The sequence below is a fragment of the Rhinolophus sinicus genome, chromosome 8 (genome assembly GCF_057876585.1).
Source record: "Rhinolophus sinicus isolate RSI-liver-muscle chromosome 8, RSI-T2T, whole genome shotgun sequence".
Classification (NCBI taxonomy): Eukaryota; Metazoa; Chordata; class Mammalia; order Chiroptera; family Rhinolophidae; genus Rhinolophus; species Rhinolophus sinicus.
Window position 1 is genome coordinate 33,457,546 of NC_142508.1, and position 15,093 is coordinate 33,472,638.

General features: G+C 48.3%; 1 long non-coding RNA gene across 1 annotated transcript; it reads right to left on the bottom strand.

Annotated features, from left to right (window-relative positions):
• Positions 1–234: 234 nt before the first annotated feature.
• LOC141567590 (uncharacterized) lies at positions 235–9,782 on the bottom strand. The gene is made up of 2 exons (XR_012490379.2): positions 9,621–9,782; positions 235–6,423 (listed from the first exon to the last, which is right to left on the bottom strand). It is a non-coding gene; the product is annotated as an uncharacterized LOC141567590 (long non-coding RNA).
• Positions 9,783–15,093: the final 5,311 nt, after the last annotated feature.

A 15,093-nucleotide genomic window follows, 5' to 3' on the forward strand; every position in this document is an offset into this window, starting at 1 on the left:
CGGGCTGCTCACTCGAGGTGAAGTACATATTGCCTCACCTGGTTTATTTAAGTAAACTAAGTATATTTTTGGAATTTGCTGCGGGCCAATTAACAATGGCTTGTGGGCCGCAATTGGCCCGCGGGCTGCAGTTTGGACACCCCTGGTCTAGAGCTTCTTTAGCTTGTTTCCCTTCAGGGTTCCATTGAGTTGGATTGTTACAGATACCAGGACCAGAAAGAACCCAAGCGGCACTCAGAGTTAGGAGAGTCAGCTTTATTACGCCAGCGGGCTCAGCGGGATCTTCTCAAAGACTGAGCCCCTAGCAAGGTTTTGAGCAGGTTTTTATGGGTTGGGGTCTTCCTTGAGTCAGGGAAGGGGTAGGTGTCGTCTGGTGATAGGGTCAGTGTGTGGCTTGGAGGGGGTTATGCAGAAATGGGCTGGGGCTTAGGCTGGGGACTTCTCTCTCTGCTTGGGCCACCATTTTAGCTCAGTTCCATGTGGCAGGGAACCATTTTAAGGTCAGTTTCCCCATCATGTCCCCCCTGTTGATGATCGTAAGTGGTAACAACTTAGAGATCATCATAATGGCTAAGAGGACGATAACCCCGTAGGGCAAGGATCCGGGCTATGGCCCAATGGGTGACGGAGGTCTCTGTGAAACGTATGACAGCGTTAACTATGCATGGCCCAATGGTAGCAAGGGGGAGGATGCAATGAGACCAGCAAAGGCTAGAAACAATAGGAGTCCAATGACAGCGAAAGCGGAGGCCAGGCAGACGATGGTGAGGCTCATCTGGGCTGTTTCTTGAGGGTCAGACGGAGTGGACGGGCCGGGTCAGGTTGGGCGATTGAGGCGTCATCCTCCGGCTGGGCTGTTTTAAGTCGAGTGTGGTGGATCCACGGATCAATGCATGAAACTTTAAGAGTGGTGGGAGTAACAACTATGACAGTGTGAAGGCCTGTCCACCGGGGTCGGAGGGGCTCGCGCTTCCAATCTTTGACCCAGACTTGGTCTCCCGGGGTAAAGGGGTATACGGGGGCCCCGAGAGAATTGGGAGCCCTTTCCAGAATGTAAGCACGTACATCTGTGAGGACCTTGCCTAGCGCAGCCATCTGGTTTTGGAGACTGGAGAACCCCAGCTGGCGAATATCTCCAGGGAGGCTGGTCAGCAGGGGAGGGGGCCTCCCGAACATAATTTTGAAGGGAGAGAATCCAGATTTGCCAGGGATGCAGTGCACCCGAAGGACGGCTAGTGGTAGAAGGTCCACCCACCCTAGGGAGGTCTCCTGGTGCAGTTTAACTAATGTCTCCTTGAGGGTACGGTTCATGGGTTCAGCTTTCCCTGAGCTTTGTGGTCAGTATGCTGTATGGAGTCTCCAGTTGATGCCCCCCATGGCCCTGGTTACCATCTGGAGGAGTTCTGCTATGAAAGCTGGCCCATTGTCACTGTGGATAGAAAGTGGAGTCCCGTAGCGGGGGATAGTCTCCCTGAGGAGGACCTTGGATACTTCGCGGCTCTTCTCAGTCCGAGTGGGGAAGGCTTCGACTCACCTGGAGTAGGTACAGACCAGGACCAGCAAGTACTTAGTACCATGGCAGTTTGTCATGTCAGTGAAGTCGACTTCGAGGTCCTCAAAAGGTGCAGCACAGCTTCTCTGAATCCCAGGGATGGGGCTAGGGCCGGACTTTGGATTGTTCTTTGCACAAGTGAGGCAGCGTTCTCCAATGGACTTTGAAAGAGCTGACAGCCGGCTAATGTAGAAGTTTTTGGCTAGGAGGCCCTCGAGAGCAGTTTTTCCTAAGTGGGTTAACTTGTGATATTCAGTGGTTACTTGAGGACCTAGCAGGGCTGGGATGAAAAGTCTTCTGTCGGGCAGTTGCCACCACACTTGTGGCAACCTGGTGGCCCCTTCTGACTTTGCTTATCTGAGTTCTTCTTTTGTGTACCGCGGGAGGGACGTGGTGGTGGTGTCAGTGACCAAGAGTAGTTCACTAGGGCTTCCCATCGCCACTGATTTGGCCGTGGTGTTGGGAGCCTGTTCCCGACTGCTGAGGGCTCATTGCCTCTCTGGTGGCCCCGACAGTGAATAACTGCAACCTGCTGGGGAAGCCAAATGGTTTGCAGGAGCTTAAGGATTTCTTGTTTATTTTTAATAGTTTTTCCCTCCGTGGTCAGAAGGCCTCTTTCTTTGTATATAGCCCCATGGATATGGACGGTTGCAAAGGCAAACCGAGAGTCAGTGTAGATGTTGACATTTTGGCCCCCGGATAGAGTAAGGGCTCTTATTAGTGCCCATAGTTCTGCCCGTTGGGCCAACCATTCTGATGGAAGTGCCCTGCCTCAAGTACCTCATCTGTGGTAGTTACCACATACCCTGCGTGACATTTTCCGTCCCTCAGGAAGCTGCTGCCATCAGTATACAGAGTAAGGTCCGGGTTAGGATGTGGGCTGTCCCAGAGGTCAGGCCTGGTGGCATAGACCTCGCTGATAACTTCTGTACAGTCATGTTCTGGATCCCCGTCCTCGGTTGGCAGGAAAGTGGCTGGGTTCAGGGTACACACAGTTTCTAACGAGATCCGAGGGTTTTCCAGGAGTAGCCCCTGATACTGAGTCAGCCGTGCATTCGACAGCCATCGGGGTCCTTGACTGTTCATTAAGGTGGTGACCAAGTGGGGTACTTTAACTATGAGACTTTGGCCTAAGGTGAGCTTGTCTGCCTCTTTGATGAGAATCACAGTGGCTGCTAGGGCCCGCAGGCATGGTGGCCAACCCGCTGCTACCAGCTCTAGTTTCTTTGAGAGGTAGGTGACAGGATGGAGCCATGGTCCAACTGTTTGGGCCAGCAGTCCTAAGGCTACTTTGTCTCTTTCATGGACAAATAAGTGGAATGGCCTCTCAGCATCAGGTAACCCAAGGCCTGGGGCCTGTCCAAGTGAGCTCTTGAGCTGCTGGAAGGAGTGTTCTTGATCTTCTGTCCATAGCATGGGGGCCTTTTCTTGACCAGCTAGAGCCTCATATAAGGGCTGGGCTATTGCCGAAAAGCCAGGAATCCAGATCTGGCAGAAGCCGGCGGCCCCGAGGAACTCACGGAGCATTCTCCGGTTTGGGGGCCGAGGGAGGGAGGTGATGACTTTCTTCTGCTCAGTGCTGAGGGCCCGCTGTCCTTTGGAGATGACAAAGCCCAAGTACTGTACTTGTTTCTGCAGAGTTGGGCTTTCTTCCAGGAGACTCTCTACCCCGTCTCGGCTGAGTGGGACAGGAGTGCCCGCATTGCAGTTTGGCACTCGGTCTCGGTGGCACAGGCCAGGAGCAGATCATCCACATATTGCAATAGAGTGCAGCGGTATTCTTCTCGAGGGAAGGTGGCTAAATCTGAGGCTAGCACTTCCCCAAAGAGGGTTGGGGAGTGTTTGAAGCCCTGTGGGAGCCGAGTCCATGTCAGCTGGAGCTGCTGGCCGGTATCAGGTTCAGTCCATTCGAAGGCGAACATTGATTGGCTCTGGGGTGCCAACCAAATACAGAAGAATGCATCTTTCAGGTCCAGGCAGGTGAACCATCCGGCCTCCGGGGGCAGCTGACTGAGAAGAGTGTACGGATTTGGGACTACGGGGTGTAGGGAGACTGTGACTTAGTTTACCACTCTTAAATCTTGTACTGGCCGGTATTCTCCATTAGGCTTCCTTACCGGCAGGAGGGGCATATTCCATGGCAACTGGCACTCTACGAGTATCCCTGCTGCTCTGAGATGGGCGAGATGTTTTTGAATCCCTGCCCGAGCTTCCCTGGAGATGGGGTATTGGCGTAGCCGTTGGGGTTGAGCTCCCGGTCTCAGTTCCACCAAAACTGGGGCCTTATGTTTCGTTAGCCCAGGCGGGTTATCTTCAGCCCAAACCTCTGGGAAATTGGCCCTGTATGCTTCTGGGTTCTGTTCTACACTGCCGGACCCATAGAGCCTCCATTCTTCTTCCCTCGGGGTGGTGATAGAATAAGTCCTTCTGTTGGGGGCTGCAGTGACATGGTGGCTTGACCTGATGGTTCGAAGGAGATCTGCGCCCCTAACTTGGTAAGGAGGTCGCGTCCCAGGAGCGGGATTGGGCAGTCTGGTAAGTAGAGGAACTCGTGCGACACGGTGTGTCCTCCCAATTTACAAGTCCGAGCCTGGCAGGACGGTCGGCTCTTAGCTTGATCCCCAATGGCTCCCATTATGGTGACTCTGCGGTCCCCGAGCGGTGCCACTGGCGTGGTGACTACCAAGTGTTCTGCTCCAGTATCTACCATAAAAGTCACTGTTTGGCCCCCTACATCTAAGTCAACCATGGGCTCATGGGGGCCAAGTTCAAACGAGCCCGGTCCCCCTCAGTCTGACTCGGCTCCCTCTAATCCTATGAAGTCGGCTCCGGGCTGGTTGGGTTGTGACCACGGGGAGGCTGAGGCTTCCCTTTCCGACGGTTGGGACACTCAATTTTCCAATGGCCCAGGTCTTTACAATACGCGCATTGGTCTTCTTTTAGTGGGGCGCGAGGTTGGGAGCCTGTCTGCCGACGGGGAGGCCCTCTTTTTCCAGGCCTATCCCCTCCTTGTTGGAGAGCAGCTGAGAGGAGGGTTACTTTTTCTCTCATCCTCACATTGGCCTCTCATTTAGCTACAACCTCACGGTTCTGATAGACCTTGTTAGCCACCTCCAAGAGCTGGGTGATGTTCATTCCTGCAAACCCCTCGAGTTTCTGGAGTTTTCAGCATATGTCAGGGGCTTCCTGAGCGACGAAGGCTGCGTTTATCATCCTTTGATTTTCGGGGGCTTCCAGATTGAACAGAATGTAGACCCGGAACACCTCACAGAGACGTTCATAGAAGTCGCCAGGAGTTTCTTCCCTGTTTTGGGTTACATCGGCTGTTTTGGACATATTGGTTCGTTTTTGGGCTCCTGCCCGCAACCCTCGTAGGAGAGCATCTTGGTATTGGCGGATTGTGCCTCTCCCCACTTCAGTGTTAAAGTCCCAATCAGGCCGTGCGTCCAGAGCAGCCTCGGTCGCCCAGGTGGCAGCATCCAGGACTTCCCCAGGGGCCACTTCTTCTAGCCACTGCCTTGCCCCCTGTAGGATCCGTCGGCGCTCTTCAGTGTTGAAGAACATTTGGAGGAGCTGTCGACAGTCCTCCCAGGTGGGGCGATGAGTGTGGAAAATAGATTCCATAAGATCTATCATGGCTTGTGCTTCCTCTGAGTAAGCTGGGGTATGATGTTTCCAATTCAACAGGTCAGTGGTGGAGAATGGCTGGTAGTAGATGATGGGGCGTCCTGGCTGGAGGGTCCCATCGTCTCCCACTTGGTCTGGCCCTCTGGTCTCCCAGAGGGGCAACTGAAGGGGAGGCGGGTCTTTGGACCGAAGTCGACCAGCAGGCCCCGGTGAGGATTGGTGTGTAGGATCAGGGGCTCCCTGGGGAGGGCTTGGGAGGTCAGGTGTCGGTCCAGGGGGGGCAGTCAGACGGAGGCGGAGTGTCTGGAAGCAGCAGGGCCACACCGGCCGTTGGCTGTGGTGCGTAGGGAGGTGGTGGCGGCTCTTCCTCGGGGAACCCCTGGTAAATGGTCCTAGTCATGTCTTTCTGGGCGCAGCCTCATGGGTTCTGTGCATCAAGGATCCTGGACTGTCCCTTGCTATTGGAGCAGAACCGTCCCCAAGGAGGAAGGGTTCGGGCTATTTCCAACCACAAGTCAATGTAAGGGAACTGGTCTGGATGTCCAGAGGTCCCATTGACAACTATGTAGACTCGGCGAATCATGGGGAGGTTAAGAGTGCCTTCTGGGGGCCATCCCACATCAAAACCTGGCCACTCCAGCTCACATAAAGTGCGGAGACGTCCGGGGGTCATTTTGACCCCATAGTCACCTCCGAAACCTTTCCTGAAATTCTTTAACATGCAGTCTAGAACCGAGGGCTTCCCATGATTCCCTCCCGTGATGTTTGGTGTCGCGTAGACAAGGGAAGGGTCTCAATGAGGCGCCCACCTGGCCGTGTCCCTCGCGGGAACTTTGGGTACGTCTTGGCTAAGGTGTGCCCGTATAAGCCCCCAGCCAGGTCGCACTCCGAGAGTGCGAATCACCATTATGCCGAACGACGCTACCATGGAACGCAGGTTGGGGCTCACTCGGGCTCCGTAGCTGACAGGCCGTGGATCCACACAGAATCCCATTCAGGACCAAGCACACACACATTCAGGGAGGAAAGACGCCCTCCCCTGGAACGGCCCTAACTGGAGTCTGAAGTGGAACTCAGCGGGAGGTGATCAGGCTCCCCGTCTGCCCTCAGGCAGGCCTAACTGGGTCTGGGCCCTGGGGTCTTACCGTGTCCGATGTCCTGGTTGACTGTCCGTCCTTCCTCTCTATTGGGGGTCCAGCAGGGAGTCACGGGTCGGAGCCGGTGGGAGGTCGCTGGTCCCAGGCCTGCAGAAATCAGCAGTGCGCGCCTAGCCCCGTCTCGGCTCTCCCGCCACCCTACGGCCTGCTCTCACCCAAACCGGTGGCTTAAGGGGCCAGCGCGGTTGGGTTTTCCGGTCAGGGAACCAAGAATGTTACGGATACCAGGACTGGAAAGAACCCAAGTGTCACTCAGAGAGTTAGGAGAGTCAGCTTTATTACGCCGGCGGGCTCAGCAGGATCCTTCCCAAAAGACTGAGCTCCTAGCAAGGTTTTGAGCAGGTTTTTATGGGTTGGGGACTTTCTTGAGTCGGGGAAGGGGTAGGTGTCATCTGGTGATCGGCTCGGGGTGTGGCTTGGAGGGGGTTATGCGGAAGTGGGCTGGGGCTTAGGCTGGGGACTTCTCTCTCTGCTAGGGCCACCATTTTAGCTCAGTTCCACGTGGCAGGGAACCATGTTAGGTCAGTTTCTCCATAAGGATCATATTGATTTGATCTTATTAAGATATATAGAGGCTGGGCCTCAATGAAAAATTTGGAACCCAATTGAGACAGCATTTAGTCAGACCCAGGAAGCCTTTAAGCTGTTTTTTGTTCTTTGAAGAGGAAAGGATATTATGCCTCTAAGACTTTCAGGGTTAATTAGTAGCCTATCATTAGATATTAGATAACCAAGGTATTTAACTAGGTGTAAACAGAATCAAAGCTTGTCCTTTCTGTCCCTATGTCCTTTATGACTAGCTATTGTAATAGGTAAGTTGTGTCCTCTTAGGAATCTAATATATCCTAGAGCATAAGACTAAATCATCCACATATTGGATTACAGTAGAATTTCTGGGAAATTCAACATTATTGAAATCAGCTTTTAGTATCTGAGAGAAATAGGTGGGGCTCTCTGTATACCCCTAGGGCATTACTGTCCAAGTAAACTTTGATCTTCCCACGTGAAAAAGCAAAGAGGTTTTTCTTCTTCCTTTTTTTTTTATAGGATTGCTGAAAAAGGCACTACATAAATCTATCACTGGAAAATATTGTCAATACAGGAAAGCTGATAATAAGGTATATGGGTTTGGAACCACAGCATATCTTTATAGCTCTGAGATCCTGTGCAAATCTCCACCCTTTCCCATTGGGTTTCTTTACTGGAAGGATGGGAGAATTACAGGCTCACACATGGAATTATAAGCCCCCCTTTTAAAGGTAATCTTGTATAATGAGCTAATTCCAGCTGGTGTATCAGGCCTCAAAGGATATTGGCAAATATAAGGTAGAGACAAAGTATTATCAATAGTTATTTATATAGAAGTGGCTGACCACCTTGCCAATATCTGTACTGGAAAAAGCCTGTAGTTGTATTGGAACGTCCTGTAACAAACATTCAGTCAGTCTCAAGACTAGTTTTCTCTCATGTACTTTCTTTAAAAATCATTATTTTTCCAATCTGATTCATTTAGTTCTAACGAAGTACATTTCACCTTCTGGGAGAAGGATATGTGAGCATCGTTGGTTAGAAAGTCTCACTATCAGGTGACTGGGGGCAGATTTGAGTAGTAAAAATATATGTTGCCCCTTAACATTTCCTCGTTGGAAGGGAACACGTTCTGATTTAAAAAACAGATATTGGTAGATTAGATGTCCCTACCATTTGTACAAAAGCTTTACTCCAAGGGAGAGGGCAACCTAGTCAGGTGGTACTAACAGATAAAATAACCCCAGTGTTAGTAAGAAGGGAAAATGCCCTCAGAATTTTTGGAGCAGCCCTATGCTTGCTTTTATTTCTTTTCTTTATCTAAATCCCATTTTAGTTTTCTATAATCCTTAAGGTGACTTGACTTTCTACAATAAAAGCAGATTCCTTTATAGGAGTTTTTCTAGCAAACCTTTAGTAATTCTGTTGCTTTGCTCTCAGAAACCAGCAGGTGTATTAATTGGAATAAATAAGAAAAGCCAAGATCATAAGTTCATTCTAACACTTAATTCTAATTCCTTTGCGAAGTTATCATGGTCTGAGAGAGGGTTGGGAGAATCTTTAGTAGATTCCTCAGTCCTGCCTGCGTACACCCATCGATCCCCCTCTGTCCGACACCAGCTCTTCTCCAAAGAGAGCTGCAACAGAGGGGCAGGAGAGATGGAGGAAAAGGAGAGCAAGTCCGGGCAAAGTAAAGCACACAGTGGGACAGTCAGAGAAGAGGGAAAAGTGGGGTGTTGGCATTGAGCATCTTCAGAAACCTTTTTTAATTCAGAGACAGTCTCTGAAATTTTCTTACTAATTTCCCAGAGAGAAGAACGTCTCTCTGCATACCATTTCAGAGGCTTTTTTTCTATTTGCCCATTGAGGTAAGCCTCCCATTTCATTTAGTTTGATTTTTAAGCTGGCGTTTTCTAATTGTGCACACCAAAGATTTACTTGGATGTTATAAGAGCTCCATTTTGACCATCTTAAGTTGATATCACTTCTAGTTAAATCTTTCCATGTCTGTAAGTACTTGCAAGACTCTGAGTTGCTGCACATCTGCAGGAGTATTAATGGGGCTGGGGGCTGGGAGCTTGTCGGCCTTGGAGGCACAATTTCCCATGTTAATTTGTAGTTTTCTTTTGAGATCTACAGAGTCTGAACAAATTTGTAGTGATATTATGTAGTGGGTTGAAGTGTGCTACTTATGGGTTGAGCTCCAATAAGCTGTCACCTCCCGAATCGCTTCAACCCTCTTACGTGCCTCAGTTTCTCTCACCAGCTGTCTAGTACAACCGTGAGGATTTGGAGCATTAGGTAACCAGCTTTTATGTGCATGTCCACAGACAAGTCAAATATTTCATTACAGTTGTGTTGGAATTCCCTATAGGGCCACTGCACGTTTTGAGGAGAACCTTCAAATACTTCCACATAGATTCTTAGTCACCTAAAAATAATTGAAATTCGGGCTGGAGGGAGTAAATGCCCTTTATCTTTGGAGCTGAACAAGTTCAGACACTCATTTATCCAGTAAAAGGTTTTGTTCAGACTCGCAGTAAGCAATTCTAATTGAAAAGCCAAAATTAAAAACAGCCACCCATTTTTTCCTCCTGTCCCTGAGTTATCTTAACTTTTGTCCCTAACTTGGGTTATCTTAACCCTTAACCTTTAAGGCCACCTCAAGGATTAAAAAAAAAAAAGAAACCAGCTCAAATAAAGTCATGGCCTCCTATCTTAAAACAGGGAGGTCAGGAATTCCAAGAAAAACTCACCCAAGTTCACCGGATGTGAAGCAGGGAGCCAGTGGGGTACAGTGGGCCTCTGCTGGTACCTAGCACTGAACCCAGGTCTGCAGGGTGTCCCTGGGTGGGTTTCTTTGGAATCCTGCAGACTACAGCCTAGTAATGTCAACAAAAAAAACATCCAGCCTGAGAGAAAGCTTCTAAGCGTTTATTTGAGTCAAACTGACAGCAATTGCAGGAAGCAAAGTCCCAACGGATTGAGAAAATGCTCTGGAAAATGGTGTTTTGCAACTTATTTTATAAATAAGAATCAAAAGAGAAAAGTTACATGAAATCCACTGATTGTAGATTAAGGGGGAGGGAGAGGGCAAAGCAGGAAAACCTCTGGGATTGGATAAAAAGCTAAATGGAGACACACACACTTCTTTTACATTGGTGGGTACAGGATACTTGATACCTTTTTACAGCACATAGAGACGGTATTTGGGAAACAAGATAACAATGAGGGATTTTGTAGTTTCCTGCTCTGGTGTGGTGGGTTGTGTCCCCTGGGGGATCTAGAAAAAGGGATTACTCTGACATTTCAAGGGTCTGTTATCTTAGGTGCAAAAAAAAAGACAGGCTCACTTAAGGTAAAGACTGACCTTTGTCAAGGAAGCTACAGACCAAGGATGTGACTTCCTGCCATGGCCCACGTTATTGATGTATTTTTATGTTCACGCCATCCCCTGTGGTTATTTTCAGTCTCCTGAGCTTGTCAGGTTTAACATGTGACCCCTTTTCCCTCCACAAGTCCAAGATCAAGGCACTGGCCCATTTGGTGTCTGTTGAGAACCCGTATCCTGGGTCACAGGTGGTGCCTGATTGCCACGTCCATACGTGGAGGAGGGGGCAGTGATCTCTTTGGGGTCTCTTTTTTAAGGGCATTATTATCATAAGGATTGAATCCTGATGACCTATTATCTCCCAGAGGCCCCATGTCCTAATATCGTCACCTTGGGGGATAGAAGGTCAACATATGAATTTTGGGCAACACAAACATTCAGTCCATCTCACTGTACAAATACAAATCAAACAGAAGCTAGTTTAGCCCTACTAATATCAGACAAAGTAAACTTTAAGGCAAAACATTACACTTAGAGGTAAGTGTACACTATATAAAAAACTATGCAATACTATAAAAGAAAACAGGGTGAATTTCCCAGGAAGAAATAAGATACTAACTTTGCTTTTAATGCAAAGAATACCTTCTGAACACATAGCAAAACTTAAAAACTGCTACAAATATAAAGAGAAGAGGCAAAACCACTATCCAGTGGGAGGTTTAGCATAAACAGCTCAGTCACTGATTAAACAAGTCCTTGGTCCCACTGGACCTGGTTTTCTCCGACTATGGTGTTGGCATTACAGTAGAAACAATGTCATAGGGTTGTTCTACTTACTGTATGTCGCCACTTAGGAAATAGCCATGCAAGTTGTTTATTTCCCCCTTACTTGACCTTGTGTATTTTATTTTATTGTATGCTGAGTTCATTTCTTGAACATGATACATTCATAGTAATGGTCATTTTATCTTATTGAACCCATGTACCTCCTGAATCAGCCAGGATTAAGTCCTTCCCCACTTTCTCCCTCATGTAAAGGACATGACAACAGTGATGCCATCTTGTGACATTCACTGATGTCATATTGGTAATGTCAACGAAAAACATGAAGCCTAAGAGAAAGCTTATAAGAATTTATTTGAGTCAAACTGACAATTGCCGGGAAGCAAAATCTCAACGGATTCAGAAAATGCTCCATGAAATGGCTGTTTACAGCTTATTTTATACATAGAATCAAAGGAGGAGAGTTACATGAAATCTACTAGTGATAGATTAAGGGGGTGGGAGAGAGCAAAGCAGAAATCTCTCGGATTGCATAAAAGTAAATTGGAGAGACAGTACTTCTTTTACATAGGTAGTAATTCACATAGAGATGTTAATCAAGGGACAAGAATAATAATGAGGGATTCTGTCCTTTCCTGCTCTGGTCTGGAAAAAGGGATTACTGACATTCCAAGAATTTCATCTCGGGTGCAAAAAGACAATAGACAGGCCCACTTAAAGGCACAGATTAACTTTATGAAGGAAGCTTTTGGCTAAAGATATGACTTCCCACCATGGCCCACTAAGTTACAAAATTTTTATGCTCACTCCATCTTATGTGGTTATTTCCAGTTTCCTGAGCCTGTCAGGTTTAATATGTGGCCCCTTTTCCATCCACAGTATGTTAAAATTCTTCACGATGGGACTAGGCAAGTGCTGTAAATCAAGGCTTCATTCCACCCTGGTCCATTGTTAAGTATTTACCAGCATACCAGTGAATACAAGCAAATAAAAGATCTGGAAAGCCTTTCATGATATGTGTCAGCAATCCACACAGGACAGTCAGGGCACGATGAGGCAAGTGATGGGCAAACAAAACTTCGTCCCCGGTCACAGACCAACACTGGCTGCTGATAGAGGGTAAACTCTGGACGGAGATGTTTGTTTCTCTAATTCTTCGTGGGGGTGATGAGAGGTATAGAGTGGGGGCAGATTAGAAGTGTCCCTAAGCCTTTCGGTCTGTATGCAGCACTCCCCTCCACCCATTTCACTTGGCCAACTCACACTCACACTCCAGTCCTCACATTAACAGTCTGGTCTCCAGACTGGACTTCAGTGACCCCCTGGACCACAGGAGGCTTCCTCACTGTGATTCCAGTGGAATCCTCAATTCCCTGTGGGGTGACAAGAAGTCCACATAGTCAGTCCTCTAACAGAGAAGAACATGGGCTGTAGGAAAACCCTTAGTTGGTGAAAAAAAAAAAAAAAAAAAAAAAGCTCTAATGATTGGTCAAGAGTGTAAGAATTGGGAAGGTGTTAGTACACGCAGTCCCGGGAAAAGGTCCTGTGACTGAGGTTTGATCATCAGTGCAGGGCAGGGAAAGATGGAAGAAAGACCCTGGTAATGAATAGAGTTTCTTCAAGGAAACTTACATAGGAGAGCGTCTGGGGCGGCTGCAAGACAAGACAGACCTCCAGTCCCCTTGGCAGGTGCCACAGATTTACACAGGGCAGAAGATGGGACAAGTCACGCCCACTAGTCCATGAATGCTACCAAGTACAGGATATCCTCTTGCATGCTTGTCCAAGTCAGGATGACTGGAATGCTTTCCAACCCAGCATGTACAGAAGCCGGGAGGGGTGCTGGTTTGTGTCAGAACACACAGTGATGAAGATGAAAATAGCCTCCAAGAGAACCCATGACAAATGACCTTTCCTGCCTGGGTCCGGCCTGAGGGTCAGTCAGTGGTCAGGCCATGGAACAGTCTCCCCTCCACAGGAGGTTCCCCTGGTCTAGACTGGGGGATACTGGTCTCGGCTGCTGTACCCTGTATCTGTACCCTGCTGGCAAGATGGCTGGGGGTCGGCTGGTCTTGAGTGACCTTAACTAAGTTGGCTCTCCCCAGAAGGCCAGCTTGGGATTGGTCACATGTTGGTGGCCATTACCTGCCACACAATAGCTATTGTTATAACGTATACTGCAGCCTTAAGGTAGACAGCCTATCATCAAAGGATGTCACCTCCAAGCTAGTCACCTTCTAGCCTTTCTCTGCATTTGCTGGGGCCAGTGACTTCCTTCCCTATCTGACTGGGATTGTAGAGTGGGCTCCACAGCCAGAAGGGTATAGGCTGGCTCTTCCTTGGGGACCCGTACCAGTGGAAAGTGCCAACCATGATGCTGGGCCATGTGGGGCCACCTTTGGGCTCCGCGGAGGAGCAGACCACTGGTTGGGATGTCAGCTCAGGCTCTGCCTTTAACAGGAAGGAGGGTGCAGACAGCCCTGCCCCCTTCTCCTCTGATTCCTTCATTGATGCCCATGGAGCGATATGTAAGTGTGTCTCCCACGCATGGTCTCCACTGGAGACACTGGACTCAGGGGCCCCCTCGGTGTGGCGCTTTGCCGGCCTGGGCTGGGCGACGCAGTCAATATGAAATGCTTATTTTCTTCACTGCTGCGGTTTGCCTCATTTTTGTGTCCAAAGGGAGCATCGGGGCCTCAGCCTGGGTTCTGGCATCTCCACGAAGGAGTCTTGTGTCTCGACATCTGCTTATGGCTCTTTCTGTGGGGGGACTGAGGACAGGGACCATCTCTTTCTCCATCTTGCTATGTCACTCCAGAATCTCATTTTTAAAAATGTGCTTTCCCGATTTTGTCTTGATGTCTGTGTTCTCTCGTGGCTCACTGAGCTCTTCCTCCTCCTCTCTTTGAATACAGTTGTTCTTTCTTTTTTGAATACAGTTTATTTCTTTTTGTGAATACCCTTGTGTTTTTAACTATGTAGTTACATCACTGTTTTTTATTCAAGTATAGTTGATATACAATACAATATTATATTAGACATGGATGGGCCTAGAGGGTATTGTGCTAAGTGAAATGAGACACTGAGTTTTTTTAAGACACTGATTTTGAATTGTCTGTCAGGGAATCTTACATCTCCATTTCTTTGGAGTCAGGTACTGGGCTTTATGTTGTTAGTTCGGTGGCCTCGTGTTCCCAGTTCTTTCTGACTCTTGGAGCCATGCATTGATTTGTACACATTTGAAGAAGAGCCACCTCTTCCAGTCTTTATGGATGGACTCCAGGATGGAAAGGTCTTCACCATCCAGCCCAGCAAGAGATACGGGGAGTCTCTCAAACCTTATCTTTGGAGGCATCTACTCCACTCCTCTCTTTCCCTCCTGGAGGGGAAGTTTTAGATTTGTGTCGTCTCTCGGCCCCACATTGCTGTGTCATGTGCTGAGTGTTGTCTACTTCTTGTCCCTAGGACAAGGGTCTGAGATGCTGGGACAAAGGCACAGATGTTCCTTTTCTCCCTCCCTGAGTAACAGCCTTAGGATTGTTTAAAGCTCTTAGAGACTGCCTTGAAGTGGACATTTTTGTATAAATGATTTGACAAATGAGTGTCCTCTACAGAAAAGGAGTGACGTCAGCATGACATGGAAGGAAGAAAGAGTCAGCATAGATATGGTTGGGACTGGAGACTAGTTTCCTTCTGGTTCCTCAGAGAGCTTGAACATAAATTACACCACAAATGTAGACCCTTCGTAGGTCATGGTGTTAGTCTATAGGACTTCCATAGACATCATTCATTGGGAGCTGTTTGCCTTGCAGTAGGCCTGCCCTTCTAGGAAACATGTCTCATGTGTGCTTAGAACACTTTTTCAGGAAAGAGGGCACCTGGTAGTATTCCGCAGCCTCGTTCACAGCAGTTGGAGAATAGCACCAAAAGCATCCACTACAGAAATGTACACACTAAATTCTAACTTCTTATTTATTATGGGATGCCAAAAATACAGAGAAAATATGTGATTGTGGATGGCTATGGAAGACATGACGTATATGTATGCAGTGTTTCCTGGTGTGCTGTAACATATGTCATAGATATGGGAAAGTATTAACTTTTATTTATTAATC